Source organism: Liolophura sinensis, chromosome 1, assembly GCF_032854445.1.
Source record: "Liolophura sinensis isolate JHLJ2023 chromosome 1, CUHK_Ljap_v2, whole genome shotgun sequence".
Taxonomy (NCBI): domain Eukaryota; kingdom Metazoa; phylum Mollusca; class Polyplacophora; order Chitonida; family Chitonidae; genus Liolophura; species Liolophura sinensis.
This window is the reverse complement of record NC_088295.1, coordinates 70,073,028-70,097,187: the sequence shown is the minus strand read 5'-3', so window position 1 is coordinate 70,097,187 and position 24,160 is coordinate 70,073,028. Positions and strand designations below refer to the sequence as shown.

At 38.2% G+C, this 24,160-nt stretch overlaps 1 protein-coding gene across 1 annotated transcript in view; it reads left to right on the top strand.

Moving 5' to 3' along the window:
* The window catches only part of LOC135482342 (protein C-ets-1-like), a 48,520-nt gene that overhangs the window by 14,371 nt on the left and 9,989 nt on the right, over positions 1 to 24,160 (top strand). The gene's annotated exons all lie outside the window — the stretch shown is intronic.

Below are 24,160 nucleotides of genomic sequence, written 5' to 3'. Positions count from 1 at the left end.
CCTCTGTTACTATCAGCGTTGGCCAGTCTCTAGGTTAAGGCGGGCTATAAGTGTATTTTAGCCCTGGATATTGACGAGCCCTGGATCTGGCGACACTATCTATCTTTTTTCTTCCACTGACAAGTACTGTCGTGGGAGTGGGAGGTATCTTTGTAGATAAATGTTTTAGCTTTCACACAAAATGAAAAAGTAAATAAAAAGTCCTCTTTAATTTGCCTGACTAAATATATAAAGGATATGTAATGAGTGACCATCGATATCAAATTTATTAAACGAGTAGTAGTTTTCTTTTGTTTTGAGTCTCCGGCGAGGAACAAATGAAAACTACTACTTGAATTTAATAAATTTGATATCGAGGGTCACGAATTTCATATCCTATAATCCCATAAATACCTAATTGCAAATTTATAGCTTTTAGGAAACTGTGCCGAGGTCTAACCGCGTAGTGATATCCCATGTATAGGTCAAGTGAAGCGTCATCAGTAAGTGATAAGTACGTGGCAGAGTATAATATAGTACAGACAAAATTTATTTGCATAAGGACGTTTTTGTGCCATAGAGATGTCAAAAGTTTGCTTTTTACAATATATTGTTCAATACCTTAATTTTTATAACAAGAATATTACATTTTACTACAGAAAAAATTACTGTCGAAAAATAGACAAATTTCTCGTGTGCCGTGCAACTTTCAAAAAACAGCTGACAGTTTAACTTAACGAAGGTTGAACAATCAAAACAGTCCGCAGTTGTAATGGCTAATTGGAAATTAGGCAACAGCTAGTGTTCTTGTGAAGATTCAAATGACTATTCATTAACACAAACACATCACCGTTTGGGTGCCTCATGATTGTAATGAACATGCACGTGAAAGATACCACACGATATGGGACCGCCAAATATCAGCGCCATTATTTAGCCTTTGTGGCGATAGCTCTATGTCATGGTCAATGATGAGGATTTCCACATTGATTCGATTATCTCTTGTCACATTTATAACTCTGGCGCAACGTGGTTGAAAGTCAGCCATGTTGGCATTTGCAGATGACAAGAAAAAATTGTGAAAAAAAAAAGCAGTGCCTGTACACCCAAGTTGTAATTTTTGATTGGTCGATTTGATGAATGAAAAGATACATGGACCAATCAAAATGTCGGAATTTATATTATGGGTGGTGCATATCAAAATGATATTTCATGCCTTTATTACTCAGAAAAATGAACATTTATGGGATAAACAATTAGAAACTATCTATTCATGTTATTACACGTATCCCTCGGAGACAAAAAAAGCAAATGAGAATGATGGAAGATGTTCATTTTTCTCTGCATGTTTTTGGTCTTTTAAGCTTAATTTTGTTGGACAAGCTTCTAGTTTAAAATTATTTGTGTGTTTGTAGATATTGTCACCTCTTTTGTCAATTGATTGTTGTTTGCTGTTAAAATTCTCCTAGCTTTGCTTGTTTGTGTAGCTCTGTATTGTGCTTCCTTTTCCTCAGAATCTTGTGGTATGGAAAGCAGGGTCACTGGGTCAGTGGTCAATATGGATCAATTTATTACTATTTTTGAAATGCATTGAAAACAAAAAAGACAAAGAAAACTGTAATTAAGATACAACTGGTAGGTTTATTTTTAGTTTTCCTAGAAAAGAGGGGAATTATTTATATAGTAAGCAAAGCTATTGATACAGGCTGTAGGCAAACTTAATGCTGCTACTGAAACGCTTTTTGGCATGAGGCAGCAAACAGTCTGGCAAAAGGTTGCTGTTTGATGGTCATGTCTGAAGGGTAGCTGTGCAGTTGACAAATAGGGTGTTAACGCATTAAGCTGGTTTAAATTGGCTCTATTACCTGTGTAATTAATATGCTAAATGTTAACAAGACTGCTTGATCAAATTGACATCTGATGAATGTAATCAGTGCGATAAATTGACTTTGTTCCTGTTATGACAGATTGGAGCAGAATTTAGGGCTGATGCTGGATTATTCTGGATTAAACTATGCTTTTTGGCTTGCTGAAGATTTGTGATTGGTGAATTTCTCTTCTATTTTAGGGGAAATTTTTTAGGGATAAGACAACAAATGTCACTGATCGTACATGTTATTTAAATGTGTATACAGAAATAAAATGAAGCAACGACATGCCACATTGACTTTATATTTAATAATTGACTGTCAACACAGCAGTGAATGTACTGAACGAAGAAAACCATGGATTTAGGAGAGTGTTGGTTATGAGGGGACACTATAACTAGGCCCAAGCTCTGGCAGGTAATTAACATTATTTTCTCAGGTTTATGATACTATTCCACTGTATCAATAGGTGTTCATAATGTACCTGGTACTACCACCACGCTGATTTTTGTCCTATTTCTCCAGTCTTTCATCTTCAATTAAGTCTGTTATGAGAATGTACCATGTATATTAAAACTTGTGATTTGAAAAAAGTCCTGCTGATTGTCAGTGGTGGTGGTTTTTGGTGAGTATTGACTTCCTGTCAACATATGGTATATAAGTACAGCCTATTGTCAGATGGGATAATGTGATGGTGGACCTCTTCCATAACTGAGGTCTGAGGAGAACCAAAGCTAAATGCATTAATGTCACTGTTAGCTATGGTTTATCGAATACACAGTGAAATATTGAGTTCAAAATTAATTATTTTTTGAGGGTCACCTTACTATAATACATGACTAGCATGTCCATCAAGTTAGCATCCTTAGTCTCGTACAAACTAAGTATGCTTTCATTAGTCCCAGTAATTTAAGGCCTACAGATATGGCTCATTCAACCTTGTTGGTCCTGTAATTGTTTCAGGGCTAGATATGGCTCCTGCAGCAAGGTTGGTTTGTCGGGTAATGTTTCAGGCCTAGATATGACTGATACAGAAAAAAAGGTTTTTCAGTCTAGTAGTGTTTCAGGCCTAGATGTGGCTCATCCAGCAAAAAGGGTTTTTCAGTCTAGGCAGTGTTTCAGGCCTAGATATGGCTCATACAGCAAAAAGGATTTTTCAGTCTAGTAGTGTTTCAGGCCTATACGTGGCTCATCCAGCAAAAAAGGTTTTTTTAGTCTAATAGTATTTCAGGCCTAGATATGACTGATACAGAAAAAAGGTTTTTCAGTCTGGTAGTGTTTCAGGCCTAGATATGGCTCATCCAGCAAAAGGCTTTTTAGTCTAGTAGTATTTCAGGTTTAGATATGGCTCATCCAGCAAAAGGCTTTTTAGTCTTGTAGTATTTCAGGCCTAGATGTGGCTCATCCAGCAAAAGGTTCTTCAGTCTAGTAGTGTTTCAGGCCTAGATATGGGCTCATACAGCAAAAAGGATTTTCAGTGTAGTTGTGTTTCAGGCCTAGACATGGCTCATCCAGCAAAAAGGTTTTTTTAGTCTAATAGTATTTCAGGCCTAGATATGACTGATACAGGAAAAAGGTTTTTCAGTCTAGTAGTGTTTCCAGGCCCTAGATATGGCTCATCCAGCAAAAAGGCTTTTTAGTCTAGTAGTATTTCAGGCCTAGATATGGCTCATCCAGCAAAAATGCTTGTCAGTCAAGTAGTGTTTCAGGTCAAGATATGGCTCATCCAGCTTAGAAGGCTTGTTAGTCAGGGAATATTTCAGGCCTAGATATGCTCATCCAGCAAAAAGGTTTGTCTGTCAAGTAGTGTTTCAGGCCTACATGTGGCGTGTTTGTCTTGTGGACTTGTTAGTTAAATTGTCTTTCAAGCTTAATTGTGGCTTCTCCAGCAGGGGACTTTTAAACTGTTAATAAGGTGGTGTGAAATACCCCTGCAGCATTTAAAATGTACAAAATGAAATAAATACGTCGACATGTATAGATGGGCATTGATCATAATCAGGCCTGTGGCTAGATTAGCACAAGCTGTTATGCTTTAGGATTTCATGTGAGCATGATTGTTTAATTTTAGTTTAACTAGCTGTCAGTTTTTGACTTGCTGGTAGACACGAACTTCTTGCATACATGCAGTACTATTAACTAATGTACATGTGGTTAGTTAGCTTTTCTGCACTTCACATGTTTGATATATCACTTCAGATAGATTAGTATGTATGTAATTTTAAACATTATGCCAGCAGCTGATAACAATGAATTAAGGCAAATAGCAGTTTTATATTCATGTACATCTGATATATTATTTGCATATTTTTATAGAAAGTAAACCGGTAGACATCCATAATCATTATGCTAAAGGCAGGTTATGTTACTGTGTAGTTGTCAAACATTAAACCATCATTAGGTGGTGCAGCATGTATAATTAAATCGTCCCTAGAGTGCGCTATTGTATTAGCGACCTGCTTTAGATCATAGCACCTGTTCAACAAAAATACACCGTGTTCGTACACCTATAGTCTGATGCATATTTATCAGTGTCATCAGCTCAGCCAGTGAACTTTCAAATTACTCTAAAGAAGCGGGTAAAAATAACTGGCTTGAGCAGTGATATATTCCCATAGTTGACTGGTGATATCATCATGCTGTAAAGCAGTATTCCCTGCTCAACAGGAGATTTCATCAGGGACTGGCTTCTTTATCCTGATAGGCTGGGCCTCGGTACTGTCAAACTTTACCTCCACATGACATCAGGTATCATCCCTTCCTAAACCAGGCTTGTGCAATAAATCATAACTGCATGAGCCCAGCTTTATGGGAATCTTTCTTGCACATGCAGATAAGATATCAGAGAAGGGTGGGGGTGGTTCTATTTTCACCACACTAACAAAGAATCTATCTCTTTTCAACATAAGAGTACCCTGTATACATTTGCTTATCTGCAACCTTTTATGTTTGTCCCTTAACCTTCACATCATCTGACAACTGATTATGCTATTAATTATCATTAATAATGACCTTTATTATTTATTATGCCATGTTTAAAGCATGATGGAGAAGACCTTCCCAAAGTGCAACGTTAAAATGCAGTTGACCTGAGGTGGATAACACAAAGCCAGGTTTCATTTGTCAGAATTTAACATTTGTTTTTAACGGTTATTTTGGAACCATAGGCATTAAAATTTTAAATTCAGGATTCATCGTTTCATTAAAGGGATGCAGAATTGATTCTGATTGGCTGGAGTGATAGATAGGCAAGTCAAGGCTATACACAGACTGTTGGATTGGGCCCAGTACTAAGGTGTCCATGTCATTGTGAAGCCAGTGTGCTTTTATTCATCAAAAATGCAAGTTTTTTATACCTGCAGCTGCTTTCAGATAAGTCCTTTGCGCATCCACCTAGCACCAGGCATATGATCTTAATTGAGCTGTGAACTAAGCTTTTTAAATATCCTCAGTTGATAAGATAAAAAATATCAGTGCGTATTTATGAAATTGCTCAACTGCCATTGCCTTAAATACCATGTCACCTAAAGGTAAAATAAGTAATTTACACTTTATCTGTGATCATGCTGGTACAAATTGTACTGTTGCCTTACAACATGAATGTAAGACTTGTTGATAATAAAATAATGAACCTCATGACTTAAGTACTTGTGTGATCTTTGCTATTGATAGTCTGAAAGTAAGTTAGGTGAGGAAAGAACTGCAGGAAGCGTAATTCTTTTCTCCTTGTTAGATAGCACAATGTTGGCTTGACTAGGTTTTGCTCACAACACACACACAGTTGTGTTTTGATTGAGCGGACATTGTACTGCCACAGGCTATTCCTCTATCCTCTTCATCTCTGACAACAATTTAGTGTTTGTAACTCCATTGTGAGAATAGCTCTCTCCTCTGTTAGTTCTTCTCTACATTAGTTTTACATTATTATCTTGCTCAGTGTAATAAGCAGAAAATGAGAATACAATGGAAATCTGTTTTTATTGCTCATTGATCAGTTTGATCGCTTCCTCCTATCCTTTGTAGAAGGTAATTATCATTCAGGATTACAATCTTTTCTGGAATGATGGATTTTTTTTTTTTTTTTTTGTTAAGTACATAGTGTATTATCTAAATTTCCATCAGCTTAATTTCTAAAGAATATTGTCCACCAGAGTTCTTTCCCTTGCCATATTGGATGGGTTTCCCATCTTTGGTTACAACTGAAGCCAAAGGTGTTACATCCAGACTTAACATTGATGCTCGATAATCACTCACACTGCCCTTTCCATGGTATACCGCAGGAATTTTTAAAGTCTATATCTGGAGCAAGTTTAGTTTGTCTGTTTGGTACACTTAAGTTGAAAGGGTACAAGTTAAAACCTGTTTTTAGAAAAACCTCTGTAGCTTTGTGATTAATATTGTGGTGGGAATTTCATGACAACAAAACCATTTGTCATCATTCGATAAAAATAATTACTTTTATACAGCAGAGGTGTAAAGATTTTTACGATGTTGTCATCTTGATCTGACAGTAGTCTATCTACAAACGTGTTTAGTATTAACTTCGCTGTCTTAATGTAGTCACATAAAGTTAGTTTTTAGGACCCAAAAAATAGAACTCAGGCAACAAGTTTTCCTGTGATGCGTACATTTACAGTGAAACTCATCATTCTATTGTCAGCAGGGTCAAGAGAATCCTGAAGTATCCCTATTAGCTGTAATTTGAGCATATTGTTTTAGGGTGATCTCACCACAGCATTTGGAGAACAAACCAAATGTATACATGTCTTCAGATAAAGCGTTGAATAGATGCATGTCAGATTGATGCATGATTTAGCTAAGTGGTCTTTCAGGAGGTTTAATGAGCGATTTAGTCACCAGTTGACATTTTCCCTCCTTGTTTTACCCATTTCCTGAGCTTTGGAGAAGGTCAGATGCTCCTGTCCTATTCTCATGTAATATCCAGCCCATTATACACAAATACAAACACTCATTTCTCAGAGTTGGCAAATGTGTGTACTGGAGGTTGTCAGGTAATGTTCATTTTGGTGGAGGGAGGGAGAGAAAGATATATATATATATATATATATATATATATATAAAGGGAATATAAAGGTCAATTCATTTCTTGCTTACAGTAAAGGTTTACATTTTAATCCCCTTTGACTGAAAATTAAGCAAAGTTCGGAAATTTTTCTCCTTACTAAACTTTTAGTTAATGTTGGCTTCCATCTTTACTATTTGCAAATGTTTTAATTTTGTAATTTTCTTGAGTCTACTAAAACAACAGAAAGCTCTGCCCATTTACTTTAGTCCTTTGCCTGGTAACACCATACCTATTAGAAGGGCAGTTTAATTCCCTTTCAGGGCCTCTCTGCATGACTTGTAACAATATTAAACTCTTTTTCTGAAGAATAAATAAACTACTACAGCAGTCCTCTCAGTGCTTAGACATAAATTCTGATAAAACAATGGGTTCTGTATGATGGAAAAAAATATGATAATGTATACACACTTTTCGCTCTGCAGGAGTTGTTAGTTTTTTTATGCTGCCAGCTCTAAATAGAATCCATCTGTGTGCTCTACTTTCTAGTCCTCTACATAAGTCTGGATGAAACTTCCCCAGAAACAAAGACCACATCTATAAAAGCTAGGTTTGTGAACCACCTTTAAAGTTCTGTAAGGCAATCTTATGTAAACTTTGCAGGCTGTACTAAGATGTATTGGTCCCTGCCTTACTTTGTACACCCCACATGCAGATCCTCATTATAAAACCTGACATTTGGCAGTGAAGAGCTGGCTGCTAGGCAACAGGTGTTAAGTTTCAATGGTGCAGGGGGTAATGTAGATAAGCTGATATACCTTAGAGTTGGCCATGAATGAAATCTGGCAGAGTTCAGGGAGAAGAGATAGCTGGCCACTGGCAGACATACATGAAATCCCTACACCCTTACTATATAACCAGTTTCATGAATGAAAACTTGGAAAAAAATTTATGAATGAAGTGAAGGGGAAAAAGGAGACATGCCGAACAGGTTTTAAGAGATCACGTGGTGCTATAGATCCTTGTCAATGTAGGCTAAAAAGCTCGCCTTTCTCTGTGACAGAAAATTATGAATGAGTAAGCGCTCTAATTAAAAATACCTGCCTCAGGAAACTGGTTTTGGTTCAACAAGTGTTCCTTAAATACAAAGATAGAAAGAAGAAAAACAGTGTGGTATGCGATGTTAATGTATTCTGTGAAATCTTCTCATCTGAATGCTTATGCAGGATGGCATCAATGGAAAGCTTCTGCACATCCTTAGCGTGTTGGATTATGAAATGCTTCTCAGTTTAGATTCTGGCTGTTCAACAGAATATAGAACTGTTTTCCTTGTGAATACCTTAGTATTTTAGGATGCTACGTGTGTGAATTACAGATAGAACTCACCAGATGAGACTTTTTAGATTCTGTGTTCAAGCTTGTGGTTTTGAAACATCTTTTGACATAGTTGTATCGCTGGCTTGAGTGTCTACTCTAGCTGGCAAAACAGAACATTCTGTGGAGTTTTATCTAACCCCATATTTCTTGTAGGGTTCGTTGTGTGCTTGCTATGTATGGAAGTAAAACAATTACTCAAAACTAAAGTCTGACAAGTGGCTCGTGTTGCCCTGTATGTAGGCATTGACTGATTAGTCCTCCTGATAAACATGGTTGAATTAATGACATCTAGTCCTATTTTAAACAAGAGAACGACTACTTCTTCATGATTACTCTCTCCTTTTTTTAGACGCTATGTACAATTTTGGGAGAGAAATCTGAATAACATGTCAAAATAAGTCATAAATCTTGAAGGTAACAAGAAACCACCTGTTTCTAGACAAAATGCAGCTTTCATCAGATTGTTTTTTGTGACTTGTTATTGTCAGGGATTGTTGAATTTCACGGACAGCTAAAGATATATTGTTCATCACTGTAAACTACATGGAGGTCTGAATGAAAAACCATATCTTAGCTTCTCAAAAACAGGAGAAAAACAGTTGAAAAAAAAAATTCACAGGTAAATTTCACTCCCTGTTTGGTGGCGGCAGAGGCTTAGTTGTCTCTTTTCCATGTAAATGGCACAGTATTGGATCTTGTGGCTATATTGTAAGCTGCATTCAATCTGTTAACCTTTTTTCCCCACTGACCAAGGATCTGGGTCTGTTGCATGTAACTTGAGTGAGAGAAGTTCATGCAACACTGGCTTAATATTACTGAATTCTGTAACTGTAACCTGCTTGTAGCTGATGGGATTGAGTGATTTAGAATAGAGTGCAGTCAGCTATGTCTGCATGTTGCGCTGTAATTTTAGTGTTCTTTTGAGTTCATGAGTTTATGTAGCCGCTATAATAGCACATATGATGTATTCACCGGGACTGAAAATGGACATGTTTACATACCATGGGGGGGGGGGGAGCAATGTTGTGTGACTAGGGCTTTAAGAGCCAGCATGACCCGCTTCCCCCAAACAGCCCAGCACTTTGCATAAGGCCTTAGTGACTGCCACAAGCTTTCTCATTGGCTAAAAGTTTCTTGTTGAATTCATTCATAAAACTGCCAACTGACCCGCATTCACAATCCAGTTTGAGGCTTGAGCAGTTTGATGAATGGAGCTGATGGACCCAGATAGTAAACATGTTGACTGACACTTGGCCTGATTGTATCTGGGTTATGTGGCACTCTGTTGATAGCTTGAGCATAGCCTGAACAGTTAGTGTTTTACCTGATGTAAACTACAGCCCAAGATTGGCTGACATGTTAGTCTACAAGGATGTCTAGGTGACCTTGTTACTCTCCTCTTCTCCTGGGCTTTAATTTCATGCTTCAACTATTACACATTGACGTAGCTGCCTTTCTTGCCTTAAACTCATCATTGTTTTAAGCCATTAAGATAAATTTGGAGTGCCCTGTGTATTTGTTACTTTCCATTCCAGTTGACATTGCCTACGTGTAGAAGTAATTGATAGATACTGTGGATCCCTCAGGGCTTAGATATATATATGAAAAAAGAAAAGAAAGTGAACAAATAAAAAGTATACCAAATACCTTAAGCTTAATTGTAAGAAGACTTAGCTATTGCTTTTATCTTCTGTGTGATTTCCGCCATATCGTACATACCTTCACAACACTGTGGTGAATTGTATTCCAATCATTTATGAGAAGAAAAAAGAAATATTACATCTATCATGTATTTATCTTCTATCAGTATAGTTTCTGTTACATGTGGCTTGGATGATTAAATGTAATTGTTAAAGTACCTTGCATGAGAAATAGATGAGGCTGAATACTTAGTTATGTACACATGTACTTACCTAAAACAACACTTGAGATTGAATCATACAGCTTAAGGATTATCTATTCATTGAGAGGGGAATGCATCCCCTAGTCATGAAGAGTTGTATTGGATGACTGATGTACATGTGCGACATGGGTTTATCCCAGTCTATCTTAATCTGTTGGAATCCAATATGGCCCCAGAGGTGGAGCTCTAGAAAAGCTGAAGGTTTAAAAGTTAAGCTTCCTTGATGACCATCATATGCACTAGCTCTAGTCGGTTTGTCAAGTTTGTCAGCGTGCAGTGTTGGTATTTTGGTGACCAATGAAATGTGAGTGATTATTCCTTAACTTTTGCATGTCTTTATAAGTTGTACATTGATGCATATTAAGAGCAGGAAACAGACGTATAACAGACAAAAAATTGAAGTAAGTAAGGTAGTATGATGTGGATGAAAACTTTGACAACATATTTTATTGCTAAGTTAAGGTGTTTGGATGTACAGAAGTTCGACAAACAGTTGTTTGCAGCATTTCTTATGTGGTTACTAGTAAAAGGGAACATTTTGCCCTTTTTGCAAAGTACAGTGAAATGCATACATCATTAAATAATTTTACAGTGTGTTGTTACTGTATATGTTTGTTTATATACATATAGTATACATGTAGGTGTAGAGTTCACTCAGTGTGAGCAGATGAATATTTAATTTCCTTTTTGTTTAAACAGCACTTACCCACAGATAGATTACTGAGATAACATTTATTTTTGGGCAGTGTTTTGTTTTGTATACACTTGTGAAACCAGTAATGAAAACTTTAACGAGTTGCCAGTGGCAAAAGTTTGTTTTTAATAATTTTCATAATATTTTGAATGCCATGTTAGCATCCTGAAGTTAACTTCACAGGTCACCTACGCAGTTGTGAATTTGAATGGAACAAATTTTTTCAAATTGTTGTGTGCTTTTAAGTGCAAATCGGTATTGCCTCATTGTGTAAGGGCTTGTAAAGAACACCACACAGTCAAATGTATTAATAGTTTTTTCCACTCTGATAGTTAGTGTTAGTAAGCTTAAAAGTAGTGACAATATGATGCCGTGAAGTTTCATGACCTTCTCGCTGGCGCTACCTGTTGCTACTCCTGTGTGCTAGACTATCTGGAGAAGTGTTTAAGTTGATACGATCTCTGAGTCATCACTCAGCTGAGACACGATTTCAAGATCTGTCCTCTCCCTCCCTGCAATTTGAGATTAAATCCTAATTCACCGTGGTGAAATACTTGAACAGGTTTGTTAGAGCTGCCATTGTAAATAGAGATCATGTTTGTAGGTAACGGCTTTTCAGCTTATTCCCTTCCTCTCCCCCCAACCACCCCAGAGTCATGCTTTTAAGATTGTGACATGGCCAAGTCAGCATACTCCGTTAGATTTCTAAGTGCCAAGGAACTCTTGCACTTTTTTACCTTTCCTTTTATATGAAACTAATAAAGTTAATGTAAATGGCATAATTATTCCACATGTTGCGGAAGCCCCGAGGGAAGCCTGTTAGTGGAGAAAGAGGGGGAGGGGGTTACTAGGAAGTGGAGGGGGACTACAGACAAAATCACACCACTTTAACCCAGCCATTCATAGACAGGTCACGTGAAGTTTGGCTCCTCCAAATTTAGAGCTGCTCAGCCACAGCTGCGGTTTCATTGGTCAAGAAGAAAGGAGTTGTATGTTCCCAGTACTCAAGGTTCATTCATGATTATCTTCAGGCAACTTGAGGGGGAAAAAAAGTTTCCCGGTCTAGTTCTGCTCTAGTAACTCTGAATAGCAAGAAGCATGACATGAATGGGCCTGTCTTTGTGAATGAAGCTAGCTTACGGTTTCATAACTTGGCTGAAGCTATTTATTTAGAGTGCGTAAAGTAATCTCAGGCTTTCTTAGCCAGTTTAATGGCTGCGGTATGTCAACTGCCCTGGAGACTTTTTTCTGTCTAGTGTCCGCAGAAATTTACCATAAAAACATCCTGGATATAAACACTGGGCTATTGCTAGAAAAGAACATCGGTTGGACAAAGAAATAACTTGCTGAGCCTAGTTCATCTGTTTATGTATATTTCTGATGTCCTTTTTATTATCTCTAATTCATTTAAGTGTGATACTAGAAGTAAGAAGAAGCCTTTTCATACCATGTTTGCTGCAAACATTACAATCTGGGTGTTAACAAATGTTTCAAAGTAACAAGTTCACTAAATCTGAATTTGAACTTTTTTTAAGTCATCCCGTGTAAATAACTACATGGCAAAGGTAGCAGTGGAGTTTCCTCTTGTCAGTAACATTTCCTGGTGTGATGGTGATGACGCTGCTTGAAATAGGAGTTTGACTGTACCAATAGGACACCAAACATGACATCCCAGCCTGTCACAGAATACTGTCACTGTGCTGATAGGTACTTCATTTGGCAACTAACAATGAGGGCCAAGCAACTTACATGTAGCAGACTGTTTCAGTTTTACAGCTGTGTGACTGTATGATGATCCAAAGCTTACCACGGCATCTTTGTATCACATTTACAGTTATCTTCTATCTATGCATTATTTAGTATGGAAAATTGATTGTAAGTTTCACCAGGAGCAACACACATTTTTCTTTTGGGTGTTTTTTTTTTTATTTTATTTTGTAAATAGCTGTGGGGAAACAGTAACAAATGACTAGATGTTTCATATAGGGTTAGTTGAATTAGCAGCCTATAATTCCATATCGTTTGAGCTGTAAGTTAATTAATGCTTATGAGGTCTGAGGGTAGGGTGTGTATTGTGTTAATTATGGGAAGTATAGGGAGGGGAATGGTATAACACTAGGCTGAGATCAGTCCTAGCCCCTCAGTTATTCACATACCTGGCTGGAGCTGGCAGGTAAACTTCTCCCTAGAGTCTCCCTATCACAGCTAAATGCAAAACGTTACGGCTGACTGGATTGGGAAGTCAAGTGAGGCTTTTGTTCAGAAGGCCAAGTGTGAATTCACCAAACTGCATGGTGCAAATTTTCATAGTAACTCTAAAACTGCACCTTGAAACATAAAAGGTTTTAATTAACAGGTGAAAGATCTAGTTGAGACACCCAAAGCTCTCTTGACAAAATGACATCTAAGTAACCTCAGTGACAACACTAGTGATTTCCTGTCCTTTGAATGTGAAGTTTACCGTATCTTCTATCAGCCCATCAATTTATCTAAAAATATATTTTGATGAAGCACTTTTGTATGCTATGGGTGAACAACTTTGCCAAAAATTTGTAAGCAGAGCAAATATCTTGCTATCGATTATTGAAACTTCACAAAAAATATTGTCTGCTAAAGTTAACCTCTTTTACCTGATGTGAATTCTTAACACAACTCTTAATGATTGCTTCTCAGAAAAAAAGACTAAAATTCTGCTTTACTTTTTTTTTGTGACTTTGTCCTTGCAAGGTCATATGGTCTTGTCTTTGAGCGTGTTGGTATGTTGCTGTAACCATGCATAGCTTGTGTGAATTTTTCATGAAAAAAAGTCAAGTGCTTTGCTCCATGGGTTTTCTGACTGATTTTATCAGGTGTGAAGAGCTTGGGAAAAGACATAAAAAACTTCTGCTTGAATTGCTGGATTAAATGGCATGTTGATAAAGACATAAGTGTATGAACAGACCATTTCTCTTTTGCATATGCATATTTTTTACATGTGGTCAGTTTGACAGTTACAGTTGACCTGCATGGTACAGACTTGGATGTCTGATTTGTGATCAAAAGTGGCAAGTGAAATCACTGGAGACTCGAAAAAGAATTACGGAGAAATATAAATATAATTTGTCTGGGGGCAGTTCCACTCTGTCTGTTGTCAGTTTGGAACATTCAAATAATTGATACATCCAGTGTCAATCAAGTCTTGGGGGTAGCAGATAAGAGATGTTGACGTATTGAAGGCAGTGCCCCTTGGGAGCTCTGCTCAGAGTGAGCGTTAATAATTGAGCCCAAGTGATCTATCTGTTTATCTATATGTAGAGTTGAACGTGCCCAGGACTGTGCCCCAGGCGAGGTACATAGGAGAGTCGTTTCCCCTGGGAGTCTGAACCTCCCAAGCGTTTCTTTATCCCCAGCGTGTCACTGAGCTCGTGGTCATTGTTCATCAGGGGCATGTTTATATAAACATAAGAGCGGGTGGAGAGGAGTGACTGTGGCTTGTTGAACATGCTGATACTGTCCTGCTCCCTCCTGAGGCATACACTGCATTAGCCATGCCATATTGATAAACGCTGAATATTGATGAGAACTATAAGCAATGCTATGATTTTTGGTCTCTAATGGGCCAATGTTTATTGGCTTGGGCTCGTGTTTTCAGCAGGGCTTAGCCGTTGTGATGTATGACACTGTCTTCTCAGCTTCTCCATTATAAATGATCACCTCAGCTAGCCTAAGGCCACCATGTTGTAACTAGCTCTAATACTAATTGTTAAGGTTAAATAGGCATCCAAGGAAAATTCATCAATTCTACCAGGACTTCTTTTTTTACCGTTGATCTTCATTGTTTGCTCATGCATAAAAGAGAAGCCAAAAGTTTGTCTTACTTGGTGAAACTGCTCTGTTGCCTTTTCTTCTGATCACTATAATGAACTCACAAAGGAACAACTGGAACAGTTCTTTAATATGTTTACATTATATTGATTACTTTGAGTGATGCAAAAAGATGCATGCTTTATCAACAGTTCATCATTTTTTTGGAGGTGGACCAGGGTTAAAAATAAACACGTCTCCAAAAGAAAATATTTTGAAAAATTGTTTGGACATTTGAATTGCAAAATAAGATAACATTTCATGGTTTTATCTATGTAGTATACCAATGCAAATAGCCTAGCTTCGTAACAGCCATGATAATTCATGGAGCCTGAAGGATAGGCAAATGGCCACATCATGATTTACATGGGGAATCGTTCGTTCTCTTTCACTTTTCTTCATTACACCATGTGCCATATTAGACTACATGTAGCTAGATGCAATAAATGTAGAGAGAGTCAAACCACCTCTGATCTTATGGTTTTAATCTTAGGCTTATACAAGATTTCACACTTTTAATGCAAAATATTTCATGGACTTTTTGGTCTGAAAGCGAGTCTGATCTTTATAACAAGATATTTGGAAGAAACAAAGCTATCTTTCACATTTTAATACATGACTTTAATACCATCCTTTGGCACAGTTGGTCTTTGCTAGGCAGGTTTGTGAGGTTACTCTTGATACAATTAATGGGTCACATAGTAAAGCTCAGTTTCCTGCATCAGTTCTTCAAACGATACTTTGATGTTACATTTCACAAAACTGGGGCCATAAACTTCATCCTTCCACTTCAAGGCTTGGACTATGCTGTAAGTGACTTGCTCAGCTATGTTTGGTAGAGGCCAAGGTTTTAGTTCTGTGAGTGAGTTTGTGTGCACATGTGTACCAGCAACTAGCTGCATAATTAAAAGCCTGCTGTGATCATTTGGCAGTTTTCTTCATTTACATCTCCAATACAGTAGGTCTGTTGAGTGTACGGACTGCAGAGTTTTTTTAGACCACGGCTGGCCAGCAGCTGTAAGCAGCATTAATGAAATGACAGCTGTTGAGTTGATGCTGATGGGGAACAAAGTTGGCGGAGTAAAGGGATTTTAGCCCTAAAATCTCCTTTCTCTGCCTGGCTCGTTCTCCCCCTCCTGAGTTTGTCTACCCCTCTTAAAACCACCTCCCCCTCCTCCCACGCGAACTATTATCCTGATAGGGTAGGACATGTTGGATGCTATCTAGGCTGTTGGCAGCTTGTTGACAGTTGAGCAAGATACTGCTCAGGGTTCCCTGCTCATCCCACCTATTATACTGTATAAACAGCCATCAGTCTGTAGCCTGGTTCCCATCACTTACTCTACAGACTTTCCTAACTACCTACACTAACCCCATCAGGTGACCAACACAATCATACTGTATATAGCAACTGCTTTGATTCTGTTCCACCCCATTCAACAGTATTACATAAGGCAGACATCTGAAGGGAGATCTCCAAATCATCCATGAGGCTGAGCAATTTGCAAGCTTTTCTTGCAAGTATTTTCTTAGTTCTTTTAGCTTTGTTTTGCTTTTTGCAACTATTGTTTGTACTGTATGAGATGATTTGTTTGTTGGAGTTGTTAAGAATGAGGACAGGTGTGTGCTGTGTTTTTGTGTTTCTCTTGTCAGTCTTCGTTTTCCAAAGAAAGTGGCTTTTCTCATTTACCCTTAATTCACTATTTTAATTCTTCATTCTTATCACATGTGAAAGAGCAACTTTCAGTGCAATTTATGCCATTTTTAATTTGATTTTAGAGGCAAAACTACATTGGCTGGATGGGCCAGTTTCAGGGCTTCACAAAATGCCTTCAGAATATGCTTAAATTAACACCTTGCAAAAATGTGAAAAGGTTGAAGAATTACAGTAATGCCCTTTACCACAGGTACCAGGGCAGTGGTGCAGGGTGTGCACACGCAGTCTAATGTAAGCACATGCTGCAGACAGTTGGTGTACTGCAGCATGGCAATAGCTGCCATAAGGCACAGCACAGTTGTTGGCCCTCCAGTCCTGCCTAGCTATTTACATGTACTCAACCCAGGGCTGTATTACACTTGCTGGATGGCTTGCCACATCCCATCAAGAGATTCCAGATGTAGCTACCTCTAGGAATACACCTTAAATACGCCATACATCACAGCCCATCTCACTTAATTGCTTTTTATAAGAGCCTGCTAAGCCTTTAGTCATAACCATTGCTGTGAAAACTTTCCTGCTTGTGTTGGCCAAGGCCAACACCCAGCATAGACAAACTGTACTCCACTGGTTATTCTTCCCCTCTTCACATCAACATTTGTAATCAGATTAAACCACAATGAAGTCGAAGATTGGATTATTCTGGATGCTTCAGATAAAAATATGGTTGTAAACTTGTTTGTGTGTTTAGCATGTTTAACATTAAAAAATGGGGAAAAAGATCTAGTCAGATATGGCTATACTGTTGGCTATACTGATTGGTTTGTCCATATTTTTGTCATAGATTGATGTGAGTGGAAACACTTCAGGAAGCTTTTAGAAGATGTTTGGAAAGATCATTGAAATTCAGCAATATTAATAGTAATAGTTAAGTATAAGAAAAAAACCTCCACAGGATATTGCAAGTCAATCAGCATGTTTAGTTTAATTGATGATGGAAAACAATCATATTGTATGCAGATGGACTTAGTTATCTGATGTTGATTAAATGAACTGGGAACAATTGTTTGGATATTTAACCTGCATATAGTTGATTGGTAGGAGTGGATGAAAGTGTAACTGCCCACTTCCTTGTAATGTTTTCCTTAGTCTGTTTTTTCACAACACAAGGAAGGTTCTAAAAACAGGCGCATGGGAATTCTCTAATGAAAACCAACTCATTTGGTGACTGGTGACGTTTGCTGAATGGAACCTCCAGGAACAAAAATTGTGAGATTGAATAGATCAGGTTGTGAAATGGCTGTTACTTTTTATCTGTTTATATTGTTATCAAATCTAGCTGGGCCATTTCACATCAGGATTACAATTTTTCATTGTTTGACTTTACAACTGTGGGACCAAAGCAGTTCCTGTCTGGGCTTTGTTTTAGACTCTATATAACCCTGGTTCAATGTACATGTAAACTGAAGTGACACATGACAAGGTAGGCTAACCACAAACTTGTCTGTATTCATCTCTTCACTTACTCTGTTTATATACAAACTGAATATAGCTCAGAAACTGGCAGGGAAATAGAACGACCTGACAAAGAGATTTACTTAAAAAAGCCCTTCATGCTTTTTAGAAATCTCTTACATTTCTGTAAATTTGGATTCCTATGAATTTCCTGTGAACCCATTATTGGGTGATTTGACTGTCCAGAAATTTCTTGTTCCAGTTTGAAATGTGGTTGTGTGCATACAACTTGTGCTAATGCTTGAGGCTTGATCCAACTGGTTTAGATAGACTTCTAGTAATTCACACCAACTTTTTTCCCCTCCCTTCCTGTGTAAAGTTTTGAGTAACTTGATAGATAAGGGTAAATTAGGTAAAATTTCTGCACAGTGCCTTGACACAGGACTCTCACATCCTGTGGATAGTTTAACCACATAGTTTGTAGCGTCATGGCTGGCTGGCCACAAACTACTGGCTGTACATGTACTGTTGCCAGCTAGTGGGACTAGGCCTGCTGGCTTTCATTCATAAAAATCTTCTCAGCGGATGCTTGGGAGGAGCCTAGCATAAATTATGTTGATTTGACTGATACTCTGCTGATGTTGATTAGCTGGGACTTGACCTGGCTGGTCTGGTGGATTCCCTCAGGGTTTGAGATTTCATTCATAAACTTGGCTAGGTCTTATCTGATGCAGGCACCTAAAAGCAGGAAAAGTTGCGGTCTATACTCCAGTGAGGAATAGAGGCGAGAGCTTGGAAAGCTGTGGTTGTGCAGTACCAGAGAGTCTGCAGGAAGGTCTACCTGTGAGAGAACACTATTGCTACCTTACTGTTCTGTGTTAGCCAAGGATTCGTGGAGGGGTGTGATACTGGTATCCTATTGAGTGTTAATACAAGAGAAGTGGTTTAGGGTTGGTCAGTGTTGATCACACTCTGGCAGCTATCACATCTAACTCCTGGTTATCAGTCTAGCTCGCTCAGACATGCAACCTCCATAAAGTTACAGAACTTTGGTGATCTCTACCTGCTTGGGACACTTTGGCAACTTTTTTGTACACCATGGAACCTGTACGCAGGTGAAGTACCACTCAAGCAAAAAAGTGATGTTTGCAGTTTGAACATTTGTGTGATATGCTATGGCTGAAATTTAAGCTCCAGATTTCAGTTTAAGTTTTGGTGATTTGGTGATCGAGTTTTATATGTACATGTGTAAGTTACTGAGGGGAGCAGACCGACAGCCCAAAATGACAATGTCAAATTTGAACGTTTCACCAAGTTCAGGGCATGCCAGGCCGCGTGGCATGTACTACCATGGGCCATGGCATTCACCACATTATCATTATCAGCAGCAGCAGCACCACCACCACCACCATCAACGTAATGGGGAGTGTACGAACAGTTATCCTGTAGTTGCTACAGCCTCTTCCCCCACCTCACCCCATCCTCCCACGCCCCCACATCACATCAACATGGGCATGTACCATGTTCGCAATCCACTTGAACTCTGTCCCCAAGGACCTCTTACGTCTTCCCATAATCCACGGCAGCTCACAGCACGGTCATCTCACTCCGGTAAGTTTTCATGTAGCACCATTTCTACGCTTTTTTGTTGCTGCGTAGTTCATGCTCAACTACCGACAGTTCCTTTCTTTTCCTTACCTATACACATTTTGTAGCAGGATTTTAAATTGCAATGTATTTGTCAAGGTTAAAAAAAAAAAACGGCAAGAAAATGGGCTGAAAATTCCCCATTTAGGTTCTGTGGTATTTATTCGTCCAGAAAACTTTAGTTACTCGCCTTATTCAGAGTTGGTGAAGGATGGTATCGTAGGTACTTTTCAACCCACATCAACTATTCTGTACTGTATAGAATATACCAAAGGTACTTTTAATCATTTATCTCTTCATCTCTTGTCTTATGCTGTTGTATCAGTTTAAGATTTGGGCTTGGCGTGCTACATCCCAATATAAAATAATGTAAAAGTATTGTAATTCAAAGCACTGTGAGATTTTCTTGATAGAAGTTCTACTTCATTGAAATCTGGCTCCATGTTTCAGTCATCCTTGTCAGTGAGTGGGTAAGACGGGGGTGCTGATCTCGCGCATGGCTGATGATTGCCTGTCTTAGCACGCTAAGCAACTCAGAAGTTATACTTAATGTGTTGACATTTAGTAAGACAGTTAAAAAGCCAAAGATATTAATAAATACCTGTTTATATTGTGTTCTTTCTCCTGTGATGAACAGATGAGTCACTTCGTCAGGTTATTACTATGGCTCTTGAATAATAATGAGATGGAAAGGAGCAACTGTTCAGAGTCCATCTCTGGATCATTAAGTCTTAGGACGGTTAACTATGACGATGTCTTTACTGATATGTGAAGCTGCTATTATGGGAGAATATGATAATTAAATAATGTTTGGCACGGTTAATTGGTCAGGTATAATTACTTGAAGTTTGAGCAACTAGCTACAACACATAGGTAAGCCTTTGTCATTTGAGGTTTTATTTAAACAGTAGTAAATTTAAGTTGAAATTGCTTTGTCAGCATTGTGTATTTTTTGCGATGCAAAATATTAAAATGTGATTAGGTCTAGGTATCATAAATGTGTTTTTTTTATTCTTCTAGCAAATTAGATGCAAAGTTGAATGCATGGAAATAGGTGGTTGGGTATTTATTTCTTTCTATATGAATAATACATAATAAAGAAGACCTTGATTTTATTTGATTGGTGTTTTACACCCTACTCAAGAATATTTCACTTACCCGATGGCTGCCAGTATTATGGTGGGAGGACACCAGGCAGAGCCTGTGGAAAACCCACGACCATCTGCAGGTTGCTGTCCCACCTTCCAATGTATGTCTGGGGAGGAAGCCAGCACAAGCTGGACTTGAACTGATAGTAACCGCATTGTTGAGAGGCTTCTGGGTCAGTGCGTTGCGCTGGCCTGCTAACCCTCTTGGTCACGGAGGCCGCGGACCTTAAATTGATAAGTTAGTGTGTGTAGAAATTTTGCTCATGGGAATTCATAAAAGAGTGTTAAGTTGAAAATATAAGGACAGTTGGTTTAAGCAGTTTTACTTGATTTGAAGTAATAGAGTGGTAACATCAGTAAGTAGCTGATTTTGCTCAGATAATTCAAATCTAATAAATACAAAAATATCCTATGTCATGGCTTGAGCATATTTGTATTTTGTTGGTGTAAATTTTGCATACACCAGCTATTTTTTAGTATTTTGGCAAGGAATTTAAAGGAATGTAATTCTGAAGATTTAACAGAATATGAAATGTTTCATTTGACAATAAATTATAAATGTCGCATATACTTTGCTTCTTTTTCTTGGAATAGCGTTAACTGATTCCAGCATGTAAATTGGAAACTCCTCAGTCCTGTGGCATTTAAGTTTATGTGAGTGTAAAGTTCTCGCGCAACAAATAGAGCTGATAGTTTTGGACAGGAAGTTAAAACCAGTTTTCCCCTTTTTATCGTCTTTTAATCTAAGCTTTCATTAAGAGGGTCCTCGGGTGCAGGTTATGAATTTTATAATTTGATAGATATCATAATTTTAAGGGAGTTGTAGAAGGGGCTGAATTTCTGCTCTAATTGATGGCAGTTAAACCTTATACATTTTTTTTCCTCTCTTGATCTTGACTTGACACTCTCTTTCTGAGGTCATGTGGTCCGATTTCCGGTTGGCTAGAAGCTGAAATGTGACATAATATTTAATTGTGGTTTATAAACAGAGAAACAAATAATGAGTGGTTTCTTTTTATCTTGCTGTCAAGGTTAGAAGAGAGCACCAAACAAACTGTTATTGTGCATTATGTATATTAGTGTTGATATGATTAACTACTGTTGAATGTATAAGTATAAGGCGTGTGAATTTAGTCCACAGTCTTTGATCCTAGAGCTCTGGCAACCATGCAGAAAGCTGAAGAAAGCTTCAGCCTGCCCATGCAGTTAGAACTTATCAGTGCATACTTCATCTTAATCATGGCCCGTATCCAGGCCTAGGGTATGTTCATGTTAAAAACTTTATCATTTCCTTTTGTGGACAGCATTGATGGACAGGTTTTCAATTTCGTATTCTTGCAATAATTGCTTTCTCTGAAATGTACAATTGAATGTTTTCTTGGCAGTTGGGGAACTTTTTTTTCTTCACATGTGAAGTTTTCGTTTAGTTGTTAAATAATGTTAAATTGTTAATTTAAAACAAATTACATTTAGTGAGGATAAAATTTCAGTTCACCAGGACAGTTTATTTACTACTTCTTAAGTGTAGACTTTGCAGTAATGATTTGTTAGTGTCCTGTGTAAATGTTCAATAGTCCTGTCCTTGTAAAACTTCTTTGGTTGTTTGCCATTGTAATCTGGAAACTACAATATTAAAGATGTCTAGCCAATCACAAACTGTTTAACTTTCCAGCAAGTTTTCCAACCAAGAGTGTTCTATGTGGGGTGAATAAAACCAGTGTCTCTATGTCTAATGTAGTGGGGTGTAAAGATCAAGGATTCCAAAAGACAAGTACTTCATAAAGTGGACAGCTTCAAAAGAAGGCATTAACCTTCTGAGGCTGTTCTCTTCATAAATATTCTGAATCAAACAGGGATCTGTTGATGTAGAGTTTGTGGTTGTAGGTGTTGGGGTGGGGTGGGGTGGGTAGAGAGGGAGAGTTGAAGGAAACACAAGCCTTCCAGCACATGGTGAGCGTGTGCAACCCTAATGGAGGACATCTGGCAAAGTTTGGCCGCGAGGACTGAATGAGCCTGGCAGACTGCGCTCTGATTGGTGGATCTGTGTGCCCTGGTTGTGGAGCCCAGGGTAGCGATGTGGTCAGATCAGAGTGCCCTGTGTCAGACTGGGCAAACCTTCTCCCTGATCATAGACACTTTTTAAGGGGAGATACGCACAAGTGACTTTAAGGTTAACCCATGAGTCTGTGGAGGTCATATGGGCAGACCTGTGCAGTTGTATTAATATGTGCCACCAAATATGTTAAAACTAGATTTAATGTTTATGGTTCATCCTAAAAATGATTGATTCAAAATGTAGTTTGAAAAGTGTCTCTGAAGTAATATTTATTCAGGTTTGTGAAGTCATAATGTTCAATAAGAAAACATTGGTAAAGGTTTATTCATGAATATCATGTTAAAATCATGCTCACAAATGATATATGTTTGAGCCTTGATTTCTTTATCAGACGCGACTAACATTTGGTGAAATTGTTGTCTCTGATTCTTCAATTAATGCAAACAGTTTAGCAGACAAACAGGTTTTCACCATTAGAAGTGTGTAAGAGTGCTTCGGTATCGATGAGGAACATCAAAGAATGAAGATGCTGGTGAAGATAAAAGCACATGGGAAATTTTGTGCAGCACATTATGTATGTGTTGAGCCGTTGTTCACAGGCCGTCAGGGTGGTCCTACCATTGCTGTCAATGGTCCGTCACTAACTAGAGACTGCTGCTCCTGCTGCCTTGATCCTGGTCCTGGTTTTGCTTTAAACACTGAAATGATTTCTGAAGACTAGCAAAGATTTGAAGAAGTGATAGGCGAAAAACTGAGTGGGAGTGAGTTTCCCACAGTGCACACCTCAGCAGTGGAGATTGGCTTGATGCCAGCACCATTCTGGCTTCTCACAGGGGCCTTAAGGCTGGATGTATGTAATGGTGCTGTCAGGGGGTAGGGCAAAGAAAACTGTGCAGTTTTACCTGCTGCCCCACCCCCCCCCCCCCCCCCCCCCCAAAAAAATGTTCTAGCATTTAAGATTTATGTTCTTCCTGGCAACTTTAGGTGGATTTATATGATGCTGGAGATTGTTTGTAGGACAGCATGAAATCAGTAAGTTTATTAGGCAAGACAGAACTGATGTAGATTTGAATCTTATACCTAACTGCTGTTACCAGTAATCAACAGAATGCATACTTATATGGTCTGTTTAATAATTGTGTGGTAGAATTTGGTGTTATGATCCATGCTTCAGTAAAATCATTCCCCACCTTTTTTTTAAACTTTGCTTATCTACCAATTTCTGTTCCGCTTTGGAGGCAAGAGTTCAGTCAGGCACAACTGATAGTCTGTTTAGCTATCTGACCATCGCTTCAATTACTGAAGCTGACTTCAGGCACTTTTAGCACGTGGTTTTCTGTCTAGTTTATTAATAGCCAATAAATCAGAAATAAAGTTCCATGTAAGAGCATCCAGCTACATGTACACTCCCAGTCTAAGCTTGGTCTTAAGTGGCATATTAGACCTAATTGGGTCTTATCCTAGCATCTGAAGTGTTAACTCTGGGAATTACTTGTACATACATAAATGT